Here is a 17,638-nt window from a genome sequence, read left to right on the forward strand (position 1 = left end):
ATAGAAAAGTTATGTCCGATCTATTCTACTGTCTTTCCCATTCTTAAATCTCCTCCCTTCCCCTATTCCCAGCCGACTCCCTCCTCCCATTCAGTGAACCTCTGCCCCCACCCCCACAGTTGTGAGTCAGCATCCACATATCAGAACACTTGGCCTTTCATTTTTTGGTATTGGCTTATTTCACTTAGCTTGGTAGTCTTCAGTTCCATCCATTTACTGGCAAATACCATAATTTCATTCTTCTTCATGGCTGAGTATTATTCCATTATGTATATGTATTGAGTTTTCTTTATCCATTCATTATTTGTTGAAGTGCACCTAGGTTGGTTCCATAGCTTAGTTAGTTAATTGAGATGCCATGAACATTGATGTGGCCATGTCACTCTAGTACGCTGATTTTAAGTCCTCTGGAACATTGCCAAGGAGTGGGATAACTGGGTCAAATGATGGTTCCATTCCAAGTTTTCTGAGGAATCTCCATACTGCTTTCCAGAGTGGTTGTACCAATTTGCAGTCCCAACAGTAATGTATGAGTATACCCTTTCCCCCACTAGGGACTGAACCCAGGAGAAGCACTTAACCACTGCATCATATCCCCACCCCACCCCCCTTTTTTTGAGACACCATCTCGATAAGTTGCTTAGGGCCTTGCTGTGTCTGGCCTCAAACTTGTGATCCTTCTGCCTCTGCCTTCCAGGTTGCTGGGATCATAGGCATGCATCACAACATCGAGCAATAGAAACATTTTTTTTTTGTGGGTGATAACTTTCCAAAGCAATAAATAAATAAAAATAAATAACTAAATAAATAAATAAATAAATAAATAAATAAATGATTAACATTAATTTATGTCTTCGCAAATTGTGTAATATCTGCCTTAATAAAAGTCAGCTGGATTCTCATATCAGCTTCATAGAGTCTGTAACCCTCACGGCGATAAAGTCACTGCACATCATGAAGTTTCTAAGAAACTGTATTGTAGAAGCATGAGAGTAAGAGTGGAAAAGGCAGGGCTGGGGCTGTGGCTCAATGGTAGAGCATTTGCCTAGAATGTGTGAGGCACCAGGTTTGATCCCTGGCACCGCATACAATAAACAAATAAAATAAAGGTATTGTGTCCATATACAACTAAAAAAATATTTATTTATTTTTTTAAAAGAGTGGAAAATTCAGACATCGACCTGGAATGTAACTCAGTGGCAGAGTACTTTCTTAGCAAGCCAAGGTCCTGGGGTGTGGCCCTGATAGCATTATTCATTTCATCTTTTTTTAAATATTTATTTTAGTTGTAGTTGGACACAACACATTTATTCCACTTATTTATTTTTATGTGGTGCTGAGGATCGAACCCAGGGTCTTGTGTGTGAGTCAAGCTCTCTATTGCTGAGCTACAACCCCACCCCTGTTTATTTCATCTTAAAGCAAAAATATTTTTCAGGGCATTAAGATTCAAAGACACAGTAATTACCTTTTCAGGCCATATTGTGATAGACTGGAAAGTACATGGAGTTTGTTTGTCTGGTTCTTAGTTTTGGTGAAGACCTGGATTCAGATTCTATTTTTATCATTCAAAAGCTGTATAATTTTGGTCATATCATTTGAGAGGATTCTTTTTTTGTCTGCAGAATGAAGGTGATGATAATAAACTATCTATTTCACAGGATAATTCTAAGAATCAAAGTAGGTAATATTCATTGGAATGCTGGTAAACTAGGAATTATCATACCAGAGTTAGTTAATATGGATCAAGTTTTAAGCATCTTTTTACTTAGTGCTTGCTTGTTTGTTGTGGTACTAGAGATTGAGGCCAGGGATTTGCTCTATCATTGAACTATTATCTCCAGCCACTTGTATTTATTTTCAAAATTTTTATTTTGAGGCAGGGTTTTGCTAAGTTGCCAACGCTGGCCTTGCAGTTTTGATCCTTTTGCCTTAGCCTCTGGAGTTGCCATTGTATCCAGCATAAATAAATTTTTAAATATATAAGCACTGCTTGCTTCAGTGACACACACCTATAATCCCTGAAACTCCAGAATCTAGAGGCAGGAGAAATGCAAGCTCAAGGCCAGCCTTGATGACCTAGTGAAACCATGTCTAAAAATTTAGAAAAAGGGCTGTACTCAGTGGCAGAGAACCCCTTTTGCTGTACTCAACCAATAAACAAAGAACCAAATAATTCATTCAGGTTTTTCTTCCTCTTTCTCCATTAGAATGAAGTCCAAACAGCCAAGGAGTTTATTAAAAACATAGAGAGTGCAGAAAATGAATATCAGGTAAGACTTGGAACTAATTTTTATAGATCCTAGTGCCATATTTTTCTGTTAATATATGTGTTAGACCTTTCTCTCTTTTAACTTGAATGCCTGTGCTGTTCAGTCAGACCTTTTAATCTGGCATTCTGCTTGAAATTCAAGTTTGGAAGAGACCATAGCTCTAGTTTAAACAATATAGATTATCTTCTTGGCTCACTTCTGAAATTGAAGAGGAGCTCACTAGGAATAATATAATCTATCCTGTCTTTTAATTTAAAAATGAGTGCCCCCCAGAGAAGCTGGCTGTCATGGAATTTCCAGAAAACTTCCTTTGCCCCCCCCCCAAATGGACTTGAAAAGCCTCAGTTCAAACTTTTGAAAACTATAGTTATGAGATGCTATAAGTGATGATCAAAGCAGTCAGAGGGAGAAGGATGAATGTGTCTTCCATTTAGCTACAATTTGTAGCAGAGCCTCCTTGGCTGTTGGTGGATCAGTCAATAGCACTGAAATACCAGAAGTGCTTTGGAGCAAAGGGTAAAAGTACTAAGCATATTATCTGTCTAAATCAGTAACAGAACTTCATGGCTAGGAAAATTTTCTAAAGAGTATAATGACCCCAGGATAGATGGATCTTTCTTCAACACTAATTGTAGCAGAATTAACAAAAAGGAAAAAAAAAGATTTACAAGTAGATGCAGTGATAACAGAAAAATACAAGGCACAGAACACAAAAAGATGAAGTCAATGCTATAGGTTCAACAGTATTTCATGAGGCTACAAAAATCTGTTAACTTTGAAAGCCCTGGCAAAATATCACTCTTGTTTATAAATCACTTATTTATCATATGACCACATGTTGAATCCTTTTCTTTCTACATACTGAAGAATCCTACAGTCAGCCTTTAAGTATTCTGCATTTCTTTGCCAAACTTGTAGCTGAGTATCTTGTTCCAGTCAATTTTGGTGTGGGTAACTGGAAGCTGCTGGCGCAAGGCCTGCCCATAAAATATGTTTGCTTTCTTTATTCCCTCATTGTCTTCTTCCCACTTAGTACCATTGTAGTTATAGACATCTACATTTTTAGAAGAGTTTGATTCATGTATTATTTTTTAAGTATCCAAGAACTACGGACATACTGTGGATGTAGTAGAGTATAAAACTTGAAAATGCAGATGCTGAAGAAATAATACATATCTTATGCTTTAACACTTTGTGGCAGGATTATACTCTAGGCAAATGAATCAACTCTGTAAATCACAAAAACTTAAGATGAACCAAAGTGAAAAGATAACTTCCAGGCAGTATCTTTGTACTGTGACCTATTATTTAAGGGAATACTAGTGTTTTCTAAATAGGATGTAAAACTTGTTCCAAATTACTCTTCCTCAATCCTGCCTGCCAAGAAATAAAGTGTAACTGTGATATAGCAACCCTTCCCAGGTATATTAGCAGGTATGTATCTGATCTCAGAAAACACAGGTGACATAGATATGATAGGACAACTGGTAATGGTGGATTTATTTACATTGTTTACACTTCTATGAGCAGGCCTTAAGGAAAGGTCAGTTTTTTAAAATCCAAGTAGTTCTTTCTACCTGTCTCCAAATACATGTCAAATAAGATGGGTGTTTGTGCTTCAGCTCTGTCTTTGCTCAGTAATACAGTCAAGCAAGAGTTTATTTCCAAGTGAATGCTGTGTAAGAATTTTTGTTTATTTCAAATAAAATATATTTATATTATTTGTCATTCATACTATCCATTCATATCACACTATCTTCTGTATCCGGTAGTTCAATAGAAGTATTCCAATTTTGTTCTAAAAGTGACTGAGCCTCTCCCTTTTTCGATGCATCTCTTCAACCTTTCTTCTCCAGATAAGAAATTCAATGTATTTGATCTTGTTTTAACTTTCTATTATTTCTTCTGGGATATGTTTTTCTTCTGTACAACTTCCTCTTTTGATTTAGGAATAGTTTGTTCCTTTTCATCTCTGTAGTAAAGTTTATAATTAGGTTAATCTGACCATGAACTCTGGTGTGCAGCAATACATGTTGGGTGCTTTGTTCACCTGGATCTGTTCAGTGATCTAAGAATCTTCACCTAAAGTTCAGCATTACTTTCTGCATTTTGGGGATGCTGTGGGGGGTGCCAGGGATTGAAATCAGGAGCACTGAACCACTGAGCCACATCCCCAGCCTTATTTTGTATTATATTTAGAGACAGGGCCTCACTGAGTTGCTTAGGGCTTCACTATATTGTTGAGGCTGGTTTGAACTCGGCAATCCTCCTGACTCAGCCTCCCAAGCCTCTGACATTACAGGTGTGCACAACTGGACCCAGCTACTTTCTGTATCTCTGAGCATATCAACAAAATTTCATTCTGTTTGGGCCACCAACCCTGTGTTCAGCCCCACTGTTTGGCCTGAGCACACCTACCAACTTCACTGTAATACCAGAATATCTTTAAAGTGACAACTTTCAGATACTTGATGGCTTTTTGAATAGTCATATCCTTGATGGTTTGAGCAGTTTAATGGTATTCTTAAAGTGAATATGCAGATTTAAATCTCTTGGATGATTTTGTAAGATTTTCTAGGTCACCTGAGTAAGAAATCATTCTTACAGATCATTTCTGGTTGCTTGCAGAAAGAGCCCTACTTTCAACTATTATAAATGCAGTAAATATCAAAGACTTGGAAAGACAGCTTTTTTGTTGTTGTTGTTGTGTGTGTTAGCAAAGTAGGGATCACTCTCTACCCAAAAGCTACCAGCGAGTCAAAGGTTTTGTTTGAGATTTATATTAATGCCCAAAAGGAAAAGTTATCTTCTCTACCCATTATGGATGGCATAATGGAATTTGGGTAATATTTCACATTGCCTTAACTTTAAATGCTGCTTTCCTATTCTCCGGGTCTGGCTTAGCTACTGATGACCTGTGGGAAAGACTTTTTATCCTGTTTCCCAACAGAGGACCAGAGGGATTTTCTTCACCTTCCACCCAAGGTCATTTCAAATTCCCACCTTTTTGAGGGACATTTAATGTATTTCATTCTTGTGCTGCAAACATTTTCAAACATTCTTGCCTTTAACTTGATAAACCTTGTCAGCCTATCCAAACTATCTTATTGATTTCCTTATTCCAGAAAGACTTTAAAAATTGAAATCTCAGGCTATCTAAAACCCGTTGCTTGTGTAAATGCTAGGAAATCAACCCCCCCTTGTCAACTCATGCAGAGACCCCCCTGACTTTCTTAACCTTCTTCAGCAGAATAATTGCTTAAATTGTGCCTGTTTTAGCACACACTGATGAAATCACCCTATGGTATCCTGGGCCAAATCTTTCCATAAAGGAGTTTCCTATGAGGCCTCACCTTTATATCTGGGTTTGAAATGACACTGCTGAAGGCTATTTGTTTCATCTGAGCCTTCATGTTTGTCTCTATTGTTTGCCTAGTTCTAGTGCCAGTTCTGTTTTATAATCAACCAAAGCTCTAGATGCTAGAATTATCTAAGTTCATGAGATAACTTGGCAAACTTTGACACATTCTAAATTCAGAAAAGACCAATTTATACATCTGAATGCCAATTTATTAATTTAAATTTCTATATAGAACTACCAAGTTGATGCCAGGCATGGTGGTGCATGACTGTAATCCCAGCAGCTCAGGAGGATCCAGAGTTCAAAGCCAGCCTCAGCAAAAGCGAGGCTCTACACAACTGAGTGAGACCCTGTCTCTAAATAAAATACAGTATAGGGCTGAGAATGTGACTCAGTGGTAGAGTACCCCTGAGTTCAATCCCTTTGACCAAAAAATAAAAAGGAACTATCAAGTGAATCAGAAACTCATAACCACCTTCAAGTTGTTTGGCAATCTACCCTGAGGAAAATCAAAGAAAGATTGGGGGGCTGGGTTTGTGGCTTAGCAGTAGAGCACTCACCTAGCACATGTGAGCCTCTGAGTTTGATCCTCAGCACCACATAAAAATAAAGATATTGTGTACACCTACAACTAAAAAAAAATATTTTAAAAAAGTATTCTGTTGCTGGGCACAATTGTACATGCCTGTAATCTCAGCAATTTAGTAAGAACCTGTCAAAAAAAAAGAACTGCATATGTAGCTCACTGGTAAAACTCCCTTGGGTTTAATCCACAGTACCAATGATAAAAGTATTCTGTTATGTATATGGATATACAGGTGATTCTCATTATTCACAGTAGTTATATTTTATAATGTCTGTGGACTTGGAATGGGTGAATACTATGACTTGTGCCTGAATAAAGCTAATCTGAGGAATTTTCACTGGAAAGCCTTCCTGTACTTAGGAACACTAAACAGTACTCAGCACTATCCTTTGGGACCATTTTAAGCAGCAAAAAGCACAAAGTGGCAAAAAAGCATCAAATGTTCCATGAAAAGGACAACTTTTTAATAATATGAGGGCTAAAACAGGCAGAAAAGGACACTTTTTATAATATGAGGGCTAAAACAAGGAAGAGCATCACAGTGCTGTGCCTCAGTTGGGAACGTGTGTAACTGGGAACTTGCCAATGTTCCACTGCTCTACATGTCCATGAAGGACCAGAAGATTACTGAAAGATGATGTGAGCCAGACTGGGTTCCACATAAATTTTACTAAATACATGAGTTTGTAAATACAGGAACCTGGAACAATGAGGCTCAACTGTTGCAGCTTCTCCTTTGGTCTATGGTAGACTGACCAATTTCAGAATTTTAGGTTTAAGAGCTATTTCTAGTTGCCTTAGGGAGTATAGTTTGAAAAAGATTGGAGAATAAATTCTGAATTATTCAAACCAAGTAACAGTTCGAATAATGAAAAAACAAAGCTTCTACCTGCAAAGCAGTGTTATTAGGAGATTTACTCCATTAGTAATGTTTGCCAAAGTTAATTTTCAAACTGTCTTCAGTGCTGTTTGGACTCACTAAAATAAACTGTAACTACTTTGAAGTGCAAATAGATTTAAGGAAGGCTCTGCAGCAGCTGGATGTGAAAAGTGAAAACTTAATGAAAGAAGCTGTCTGGATTTTTCCATGTGGTGGGTTTTTATATTGACCTGAAAACCTCTCACCTCAGTATTATGTATTTGTGGCAGTTATTGAGGTTTCTCTATCATTGGCTTGTGCAATGTAAATGATATTACAATGAATCTGGGATAATCCAAATGATAGTGCCCTCAGTGCTCTGTGCATGCTTCAAAATTGAAAAAGTCCTTTAATCTGGTGACACTCAGTTTTAGTTTGTTTTTGTTTTTTTAGTTTTAGATGGACACAATACCTTGATTTAATTTTTATGTGTAACTAAACGCCCAAATATGTGGCTCAAGGTTAAGAATCACCAGCCTTTAATGAATGAAGCCTGTACAGTGCCAGGGATGAAACCCAGTGCCTCAAACATGATAGGCAAGTGCTCTACCACTGAGCCACAACCCCAGCCCCCAGTTTTAGTTTTAAGAAGGTAATATTTGACCCTGAATGAGGCCATTTAGTTTGTGGGTGGGGTTTTCCTTCACCTGAAGTAGAGTGATCTGTGCTATAACAAAAAACATTCTAGACATCTAGAGCCCCCTGTGTGAAAATAACAATTACAATTTCACCTGAAGTAGACTTTCCAGATGAAACTGATTTTTAAAAAGTTCCACTGTAACAAAGCCACATAGTAACAAAATTTTTACCAATTTTAACTACAAAACAATTGAATTAAGGACATCCAGAAGATTGGTTTTCCCAGAGAAAGAAGGTTATGTGTTCAAAAGTAATGGGGACTTAGATTTGCTGGTCAGAATTGAGCAAGACCTTGGGTTTGGGTATGGTAGATAGTAGGTTAAGTTTTTGAGATGGTAAGCAATAGCAATTTTTTGTTCATCATCCGTACTCCTCTGGGGCTTTACCGAGTAGTTGGGGGAGGAAAAAAAAAAAGGGTAAAATCTTTGGCTGCACTCCCAGGTTTTTCTCTACTTTGCATAATCAATTTCTACAACATAATGTTTTCCCCTGCTTAATCTTCCCCATCCTTGTGCTTTGATTCTCACTGACATTACATTTCCTGTTGCTAAAGCCTGTTATTCCTTTTTCCTGGCTTTCCTATACTGTTGGCCTGGAAGAAGGTACATGGTTAGCCCAGCTGGAGAATGACTTGGGTTCTGGACATTTCCTCACACTAGGTTAGATTGTGTGGTCTCCTATGGAAAACTACTTGAGAACAACACAAGCTGTGATGTATTTGGAACTTCTTTATGGTGTATTTGTATATTTGATTTAATTTTTTATTTAATTATCATTATCCCATCCTATTGTGGGTTTCTGTTATTTCTTTCTAGAGGATAAACACGCAAAAGGCTTGTTATATTTGTTTTGGTGGTAGCTCCACCCCTTTATTCTTCTAAACAGTTTCTTTTCCTGGTACTGAAGCTGTTGCTGTTAACCATTTATTGCCTAACATTGTTATGTTATGTACTTTTCTCTCAGGGACCTAATTTTATTTTTTTTTAAGGGGCAACCCTTACTTAAATACTACTAGCAATTAAAGAGCAATACAGACTGAAGTGTAATTAAGTGCCCAAATATGTGGCTCAAGGGTAACAATCACCAGCCTTTCAACATAATGAAGCCTGTGCGGTGAAGAAAATGACTGTTTGTCCTGGCAGAACCCCTTGTCCCTCTCTCCCACATAAACGCACCTTTATCTCAGAGACTTCTAGTTCTTTCACCCCAAACTTCTTTGACTCATGCCTTCCTCCCTGTATCTAAGCCAGAGCAGGGAATATGGGGGAGGGGGCGTGACGACCACTTGGCTGGCATGCTGGTTTACATCTCTGCCAGTCTGGGGGAGGTGCTGGATGATCTGCCCTAGTCCAGCTGCAGCCGACCTAGGTCCCAAACCCGCCCAGAGCCCAATCGTTCTGCAAGGGCCAGGCCCCTGTGCGGAGTTTCCATGGAGAGCCTCGAGGGCAGCCCGCCCCTTACCCCCGGACCTGGCCCAGAACGGGGTCCAGTGCTCATGCGCTGTCGGTGGCCAGGCACAGTGCTCACCGTGGGGGAGGGGCGCCTGCCTAGGGGCCCAGCCTCATGCGAGGGCAGGAAAGGCGCTGTCTGGCTGCGCGGGCTTGTCGGGCACCGCCCCCTGAGTGTTGAGGGGCTGCGGTCCTGGGGGTCCACTGTCTGGGAGACCCACTGTAGGAAGGAAAATCTCAGTGAGCCCTGTAAAGAGAAAAGGGGACAAACTATGTAGGCACCAAACCTCCATTAGCACCTGTGGCTTCTCCACGGAGACCAGTGCCAGGGACAGCCTCCTAGAGGCCCCTTTTACCCTATGGCTTAAAGGTATTTGGTCTCCTTTTCCTGTTACCACCCAAGTGAAAATCAAAAAGACTTCTGTCAAACCACCTCTAAAACACCTCTATCAACAGGCTGCTGCCTTGGGCAGAAAACCAAGAAACAGTTTAACAGGAATGCATATGAAGAATTGTACAAATAAATACGGGAATGATATTGGGGGCTTAAGAACAGTCTCCTGAAAAAGACTGCATTGTAGCCGACGGAAAGGCCAAGATGGGTGAGATAAGGCTGCCATGGTTTTGTGCAGGACTTAGACTGACTTAATAGGAATATGGTTTGGGGTGGGCGAGGAGGTAGGGATTCATATTGACCAAATAGATCATATCTGGAATATTGTTTTTCATAATGGATGTCACGTTTTTAGAGGAATATTAATGGGTGTGAGCATCATCTGGGGAAGGGACAAAAATGACAAGGACTGCTGCATGCCCTCATAGGGTGCTAGGCACTTTAGGGATTTCAAAGAAGAAAAAATACACAATCCCAAGGGGAGCAATAAAGGCTGTGATATGCATGTAATATCAACTTATGCAATATACTATGCTATATGATAAAATTAAAAGAATGAAAATAGAGATAGTAAAAGGCTGGAGGCCACACACTTTGGGCCACACTTGTAATTCCACCAACTCGGCAGGCTGAGGCAGGATGATGGCAATTTTGAGGCTAGCCTCAGCAAGTTAGTGAGACACTGTCTCAAAAAATAAAAAGAACTGGGGATGTAGGAGCAAAACTCCCCTGGGTTCAATCCTCAGTATAAAAACAAAAGAAAGAAAGCAATTACCTTTGGATCACTTCATATCAATACTTTCTATACATGAATTAGTTTGTTTCCACAAAGTACATGGCTTTAAATACAGGTTAGCTACTTCTTTGGCAATAGAACTGTTGCAGAAGGGGAGAGACATCCGATCTCATCTTCAAACACTGCCAAGCACAGCTGGGGATTTATAGTCAGTGAGCAGATGAAGGGGTCAGTGTATAGGAATTTACCAAGAGGAAACATCAAGAGTTGCAGAGGTGGGAATCTTAGTAAAATGACCTATAGGATTCTTATTAAAGGCAGACCAAATACTTATATATCAAAGGTGGAGAATAAGGAACTGATCTTCAGCTGTGAAGTGTGATTTTATATCAAGTGTGAGAGAATTCTCACTCAGCCAACTTAGACTTGTAGCTAAAACTGAGATAGTCTAGAATAGGGTTCAGAGGAGTTTGGCTGTCATTTCATCAAGGAGAGTCTTTGACACTTTAAACTGAAGATAGACAATATGTTTCACTATAGGGAGAAAACCAGCTCTGTTGGATTGCAAACTGAAAACCATGGATGGGTGAATTGGGGGATTTTTTTAAGTAATGTTTAGGCTTCTGTTGTTGCTGCTGAGATGGGGTCTCAATTCAGGCAGGCCTCATATTCCTGGGCTTAAGTCATTCTCTGCCTTTAGCCTCCTAAGTAGCTGATACTACCATGAGCACTATTTATTTATTTTGCAGTGCTTGGGGTAGAATCCAGGGCTCTCCTGTTTTGCTCTTCCTCTCAGTGATATATTGTATGCACTTGTTTTTATGCAAATAAGATAGTACTCCCTTTAAATATTAGAATGTGATGTAGATGGTGACAATGACCTCGGGCTTGAAGGATAGATAAAATTTCAGTACATCAAGGAGGAGGAGGAGGAGGAGGAGGAGGAGGAGGAGGAGGAGGAGGAGGAGGAGGAGGAGGTTCATATCCTATTATAAGACCCAGTCAAAGAAACAGAAACGTTTGCCCTAAAAAGAGAAAAAAAAAAAAAAAACAGAGAGGACAAGGTAGTTTTTATATTCTTGAATTTTTTACAGACTGTCAAGGGAAGAATGTTATTCTCCTTTGTCACTCCAAAAAGAAAAATAGACCTTGTAGACCTTCTCTTCCTGCCCACCAGGAAGGGAGATTTCTGTTATGATTAAAGAGAACTTTTCTACTCATTTTTTTTAACATTTATTTTTTTAGTTTTAGGTGGACACGATGTCTTTATTTTTTATTTTTATGTGGTGTTTAGGATCGAACCCAGCGTCCTGCGTATGCCAGGCAAACGCACTACCGCTTGAGCCACATCCCCAGCCCTTCTACTCTTTTTTTTATTTATTTCATTTGTCCTGGGGATTGAACCCAGGGGTGCTTTACCACTGAGCTGTGTCCCCAGCTCTTTTTTTATTTTTTGAGACAGTATCTTGTTGATTTGCTGAGGCTGGCCTTGAACTTGCAGTCTTCCTGCCTGAGCCTCATGAGCCACTAGGCTTACAGGCGAGCCCTCTGTCTGACTTCAGATTTTCTGTCTTTGAGAATATTTGCATCTGCCTTCAGTTCTCAACATAGACTTTGAATATAGTAGATGCTCATTAAATGCTTACAGGAGAATAGGTAAGAGGGAATAGTATGCCATCATTGTCAGTAATTCTAGGGAATGTAGGTCTTTGGTAAAGTGCCCCTGGGTTCAATCTCCAGTACTGGTGGGCGGGGTGGAAAAGTTTTCTGTTCATGAGGAGAAGGAGTATGTTGTATTTATCATTGTTATCATGGAAGATCTGAGTGTGTCTTATGAAACGGCGGCTCTGGAAGCTGAGGCAGGAGAATCTGGAGTTCAAAGCCAGCCTCAGCAACAGTGAGGTGCTAAGCAACTCAGTGAGACCCTGTCTCTAAATAAAATACAAAATAGGGCTGGAGATGTGGCTCAGTGGTTGAGTGCCCCTGAGTTCAATAGTTCAATCCCCAGTACCAAAAAAAAAAAAAAAAAAAAAAGTTAGATTTAATTTTGTAGAGTGTGGAGTTGTGAATTGGGAAAAGAAATGATTGGATTTGTGTTTGATGATCCTGCCTATTTAGGGGATGAGTCAGAGAAGGGATGCAAAGCCAGAGGTAAAGACAACAGTCAAGAAGTCCTCAAAAAATGAGCAAAGGATATGAGCAGGCAGTTTGCAGAAGAAATACAAATGACTGATAGGCAGAAGGAAAGATCATTGACTATATTAGTGTTAGAGAAATACAAACTTAAAGAAGCTACCAATTTTTGTTACCAGAATGTACAAAATTTTACAAATTGAAAATTTCTGGGATTAGAGACTTGGAAAAGGGCATTCTCAAACTCTTGTTAGAACAGAAATTTGTACAATCTGTTTAGAGAGCATCTTGGTAGAACTTATTATCTAAGTTGTAAAGTCTCTTTGACCCAGGAGTTCTACTTCAAGGAATTTGTTGGTTATATTTGCCTGTAAGTACAAAGATTTTTGTGCAAGGATAATGATTGTAATGTTTTGAAAATCCAAAAAATTATAGGCAGCTTAACTGTGTATTACTGCAAAAATAAACACATCACATGTGTTTATATCCTGCTCTCCTCTGCAGCTGTTCAAAAGAACCAAGAGCCTCTAAAGGGTGGGGTCATGGAAGGGCACCATGTTGGTGGAGGTCTTCTGCAGAATTGTATGGTAGATGTATAATCTCATTGTGTGTGTGTGTGTGTAAAAAAAATCTATTTTTATATATGTACAAAAAATGAAATTTGTTTGATTTACCTCTCAGTTAAGCAAGCAGTTTGCAGTGAGGAGATGAAGGCCTTTATCATTTTATCTTAGGCATTTGTCCTGTTTAAATGTGCTGTTTTAACACTTTTGGTGACTGACCATTCATTTATCTCCTTATGCATTCATACTTATTTTACACCTATGAACCTCATATATGCTTTTTATTGTGGGCCTCTCAGCGTCTCACATCCCATTTCCATTTTCACATTCTACTCTACACTCAGGTAGTATCAACCAGGGTATTTTTTTGATCATTGTTTTTATTAAAAAGGGATTATGGGGTTGCAGATGTGCCTCTGGTGTATAGTGCTTGCCCAGCATGCAGGTCTGGATATGGTCCCAGCACTACCAAATAAATAAATAAGATAGAATAAAAAGGGATTATGTGATGCATATTTTCAACATCTCACTTTGCTTTTCTTACCTCTCTTTTTTTTCCTGGTACTGGGGATTGAACCCAGAGCCTTGCACATTTGTATTCTACCACTACGCTACATCCTCAGCCCTTTTTAAAAATTTTATTTTGAAGCAGGATCTTGCTAAATTGCCTAAGCAGACTTGAACTTGCAATCTTTCTGCCTCAGTCTCCTAGTAGCTGGGGCTACAGAGTTATAAGCACATGCCTCACTTTTCTTAATTAGCATTTTACATGTCTGCTTATCAATCTATCCCTCTATCTTAGTCTTTCATGATGCATTTCTAAGTAATTTATAACTATAATTTTCCCCTTAACACATAGGCATGATTATCATTGAGAGTTCAAATTTTATTGTGGTTTTCTCCCTGCTTTTCTCTCCCTCTCCCTTTCTCTCTCTCTCTCTCTCAATCCCTTTCTCTCTCTCTCTCTCTCTCTCTCTCTCTCTCTCTCTCTCTCTCTCTCTCTTTCTTTTTTTTTTCGTAGTGTGATTGAACTCAGAGGCTCTGGCTAAGTTGCTTAGGGTCTTGTTGAGTTGCCCAGGCTGGCCTTGAACTTGGGATCCTTCTGCCTCAGCTTCCTGAGCCTCAGGATTACAGGTGTGTACCATCATGCCCATCAGGGTTCTTCTTTTTTATTTTAAATTGTAGCACTGGGGTTCAAACACAAGGCCACATGCATGCTAAACAAGCACTCTACCACCAAGCCACTTTTTTTCTTTTTAGTAAAATTTACATTCAGCAAAGTGGACAGAGTTTGCAAACTCATAGAATGTAACACTTAAATCCCCCAGATGGAGATACAGAACATCTATTCACCCCAGAAGGTCCCTCATATCCTTTCCTAGTCAGTCTTCACGTTTACCCACCCAGAGGCAACCCTTGCTCTGATTTTTCCCACTAATTAACTTCATATAATAGAATCTTATACTTTGTACTCTTTTGTGTAAGGCATCTTGCACTCAGCATAATATTTTCTTGTTGTTATCCAATTTCATTGTCTTAATCATCAGTTGGTTTTATTTATTTAATCTATCTATCTATCTATCTATTTATTTTAGTTGTAGATCAAAACAGTATCTTTATTTATTTATTTTATGTGATGCTGAAGATAGAACCTTACATGTGAGAGGCAAGCGCTCTAGGGCTAAGGCACAACCCCAGCCCCTAAGGGTAATATTTTTGAGATTCACCATGATGTGTGTACCAGTAATTCCTTTTCTCACTGAGTTCCATTGAATGATTATAAATGAGTTCTGTATTGTGTATCTGTTCCTATTTTTGCCTTTTTTTATGAGAGAGAGAGAGAGAGAGAGAGAGAGAGAGAGAAATTTAATATTAATTTTTATAGTTTTTGGCGGACACAACATCTTTGTTTGTATGTGGTGCTGAGGATCGAACCCCGGCTGCACGCATGCCAGGTGAGTGCGCTACCACTTGAGCCACATCCCCAGTTCTGCCTTTTTTTGAGGTTATTTTGAATCTAGCTGCTATGAACATATTGAACAAATAAAATTGTTTTGTGGGCATAAATTGTAATTTCTTTTAGAGATAGATGTAGGAGCAGAATTAATGAGTCATACAGGGTAGGTATATGTTTAGTTTTCAGGAAACCATCATATCTTTCTCCAAAGTGATTGTATGATTTTGCATGCCAACCAACAGTGCAATGAGAGCCCCAGGTTTCTTGTCAGTGTTTGCTGTTGACATCCTTTAAAGTTTTAGCTGTGTGACTGGTTGTGATGCATTCTTCATAATGACTGCATAATATTCCACAGTGTGAGTGTTTACAGGTTAGTCAGCCACCATTACATTAATGGACATTGGTTTCATTTCCAGTATGAAAATAAATGTGGATGACTTCAGTATACCTGTGCATGTGGTCTTACGCATTGATATTTTTCTTTCTGTGGGATACTTTCCTAGGAATGGGTTCTGGATCTTAAGAATACCTATATATATATATTTTTTTGTTTTTGCTTTGTTTTTAATCTAGTTTTTTAATAGGATACCTGTATTTTATTTTATTTAACTGGGATGCCCTCAAACCCTTGGGCTTCAGTGATCCTCTTCCCTCAAGGTAAGGAGTAACTGGGACTACTAGTGCTCCTCATGCTTGGCTAGGATCCCTGTATTTTTATTGATCATAAATGTTTCCATAGAACTACCCCCAAAAAGCTCATAATACTTTACATTTCTACCAGCAATGCATCAGTTCACTTTTCCATAAACCATAATAGCAAGTAATATTAGAACTGTTTTTCACTTTTATCAGCCTAATTGGAATAAAACAAGATCTCATTTTTATTTTAGTTTGCATTTCTCTACATTTGGGGCATATTCATACTCTTTTGGTCACCTAAATTTGTTCTTCAAATTAAATATTCGATTTTTCTATCGAATTGCTCAGCTTGTCAGTTTATAAATTAAACTTAACCCTTTGTCAACTGCATTTCAATATTTTTTGGTTTTTATCTGTTGAATTTGTTTATATTACTTTTTTTTCATTGCTGGAGATGTAACCCAGACCCTTGGGCACTAGGCAAGTGCTCTACCACTGAGCTAGACCCTTAGGCCCTGTTTATCCTACTTCTTGACATACAAAATATTTTTTAATATTAAAAAAATGTTTGTTTGTTTGTTTGGAGGGTAGTGGGAATTGAACTTTAGTATCTGGCTAAAAATGTGTATTTTTTAATAAATTTAAAAACCAAGGTTTTCAGTCTTGGCTAGAAAGTTATCCCTAGAAACCTAGGTGACTAGATGTATGTAACACAAAGTGTGGGGGTTTCAACAATAATGTGTTTCCAGATGCACCTGAAATCTTAGCAGCTCAAGATGGTAAGGCAGGAGGGCCACAAGTTCAAAGCTAGCAACTTAGTGAGGCCCTTAGCAATTTAGTGAGAGCTTGTCTCAAAATAAAAAGGGCTTGGGATGTGGTTTAGTGTTTAGCCCCCCTCCCAAAAAAAAAAGAAAACAATAATATTAAGTTTGTGATTTAAAAAATAATAACAATGGCTATCACTTTATACCAGGGATAAATTAATTTGAGAAGGAGTAAGAGAAAATTATTTGAAAAGTATTTAAGGGCTCACATTGATACTAGAAGTTGTAAATATGAGTTCTGTATACCTCTGTGCTCATGCAGAAGTTTCCAAAAATAAATTTCACATTAAAATTTCAATTTTGTCTTGTCCCAAAAGACAGAAGATCAGATAATCTTGGGCCTCTGTCCTCTGCTGGCCACATGGTGGCTGGGGGTGGGGAGCAGTTGTTCCCCTGTAAGGCAGGCATGCTGTTTCCATTTTGTTCAGTCCCACAAAGCCCCCTTTTTTCCCAGCACTGATTGAGGAGCCCAAAGCCACATTTCAAAGTGCCTGCACTGTTGGTTTCTTACACCATGACATATAGTCATTCCTACAGGAATGACTCAGAAATGGGACTGCAGACGCTGTGGGCTGGGGCTATGGGTGTTAAGATACCTGGCTTTTGTAAGAATTTTAGTTTGTGTCCCAACCCATGAACCTGGTGATTAAAAGACTCAGGAGCCCTGGGTAAAGTTCCTGATGGTCTCTAGATTCCAGTTCTTTTATTACTGGTCCCCTCATTTGGTCCTGACATATAATTTTGAGAAATTTCCTGATTCTCCTCCCTCTATTGAGGGTTTCTTCTGTTTTCCCTTCCTTCCTGGAAAGATCCCAAACACTTTCTGGGTCATAAGTACCACTTGAGGACTCCCTAACATTAGGCACTGACACTGACTTTGGCCTGAATTCTCAATTTCTGACTCATGGAGGCAGAGCTGCCTTTGGACCAGAGGAATCTCAAACCCAGCATGTCCAAATCCAAATGTCATGGTCTGTTCCTCCACCACCTCCTCCTCCTTTCTTTGCCTCCTGTCTCAGGGATGTTTCCCAAAGCCAAGCCATTGATCTGGGTATCCTAGACTCCTTCCTCTTTCCAACCTCTATTGTCCCTCCTGGTAGTTACCTAATTCTGCTAATTGACATTCTAAATCTGATGGATATGGCCCCTCTTCTGTTCCTATTACT

This window comes from Callospermophilus lateralis, unplaced genomic scaffold (genome assembly GCF_048772815.1).
Source record: "Callospermophilus lateralis isolate mCalLat2 unplaced genomic scaffold, mCalLat2.hap1 Scaffold_86, whole genome shotgun sequence".
In the NCBI taxonomy this organism is placed as follows: Eukaryota; Metazoa; Chordata; class Mammalia; order Rodentia; family Sciuridae; genus Callospermophilus; species Callospermophilus lateralis.